We start from the raw sequence: 1,809 nt of genomic DNA on the forward strand, positions 1-1,809 counted from the left end.
CTCTCTGCCTGCCTCTCTGCCTGCTCGTGATCTCTCTCTCTCTCTCTCTCTGTTTCAAATAAATAAATAAAATCTTAAAAAAATAAAAATAAAAATAAAAGTGCCAAGAGTGGGCATCCTTGTCAAATTTTGGTCTTAGAGGAAAAGTATTTAGCTTTTTTTTTTTTTAAAGATTTTATTTATTTGACAGAGATTACAAGTAGGCAGAGAGGCAGGCAGAGATAGAGGAGGAAGCAGGTTCCCCACTGAGCAGAGAGTCCGATGCGGGGCTCAATCCCAGGATCCCAGAATCATGACCTGAGCCGAAGGCTGAGACTGAACCTGCTGAACCACCCTGGCGCCCCAAGTATTTAGCTTCTTGTCAACTGGGTATAATGATAGCTGTGGGCTTGTCATATATGGCTTTTATTGTGTTGAGGTAGATTCCTTCTATGGCCACTTTGTTGAGAGTTATTATCATGAGTGGAAGTTAAATTTGGCAGATGTTTTTCTGCATCTATTGAGATTATCACAGGAGTGTTACCCTGTGATAATGTAGTGCATGCTAATGTTCATTGATTTGCAAATGTAGAATCATCCTTGTGTCTCTGGAATAAATCCCATTTGGTCATGGCATATGATCTTTTAAATGTATTGTTGAATTTGGTTGGCTGGTATTTGGTTAAGGATTTTTGCGTTTATGTTCATCACAAGTATTAGACTCTAATTTTCTTTTCTTGTGGTGTCCTTTTCTGGTTTTGGTATTAAGGTAATGATGGTTTCATAAGATGGTTTTGGAAGTGTTCCCTACTCATTTTTAGGAAGACTTTGAGAAGGATTGGTATCAATTTTCCTTTAAATGTTGGTAGAATTCACTAATGAAATCATCTGGTCCTGGACTTTGGTTTGTTTGAAGTTTTTTTTTGATTACCTATTCAATATCCTTATTAGGTAATCAGTGTGGTGATATTTTCCACTTCTTCATGATTCAGTTTTGGTAGGTTATATGTTTCTAGGAACTTATCAGTTGTGTCTAGGTTTTCCAATTTGTTGTAGAATAATTATTCAGGTTGTGTCATAATCCTTTGAATTTCTGTGGTATCAGTTGTGACACACCCTTTTTCATTTCTCATTTTATTTGAATCTTCTTTTTTTCTTGCAAGTTGAGCTAAAATTTTGTTGATTTATTTTTCTTGAAAAAATCCAGCTCTTACTTTTATTATCTTTTCTGTTGTTTTTTTAGTCTCTGTTTCATTGATTTCTGCTCTGATCATTGTTATTTCCTTTCTTTTCCTAGCTTTGGGGTTCTTTTTCTGGTTCCTTGATGTGTAAAGTTAGGTTTTTACCTGAGGTCTTTCTTGTTAGTGTAGGATTTTACCACTATGAACATCCTTCTTAGAACTGCTTTGCTGCACCCCATAGTTTGGGTATGTCATGTTTCCATTTTCATTCATCCCAAAGTATTTTTAAGTTTGTCTTTTGATTTCTTTTTTTGCCATTGGTTGTTCTTTAATATTGTTGTTTAATCTCCACATAGTTTGAATTTTCCATTTTTCTCTTGTACTTTTTAGTTTCATACCACAGTGGTCAGAAAACATGGTTGGTAAGATTTTAATTTTAAACATATTAACACTTACTTTGTGGCCTAACATGATTTATCCTGGTGAATGTTCCATGTGTGTTTGAGAAAAGTGTGTATTCTGTTGCTTATGAAAGGAATGCCCTGTATATATCTGTTAAGTCCATCTGGTCATTTAAACATGTCATTTAAAGGCAGCATTTTCTCATTGATTTTCTGTCTGGATGATCCACCCATTGATGAAAGTGGGG

Source organism: Mustela erminea, chromosome 15 (assembly GCF_009829155.1).
Source record: "Mustela erminea isolate mMusErm1 chromosome 15, mMusErm1.Pri, whole genome shotgun sequence".
In the NCBI taxonomy this organism is placed as follows: Eukaryota; Metazoa; Chordata; class Mammalia; order Carnivora; family Mustelidae; genus Mustela; species Mustela erminea.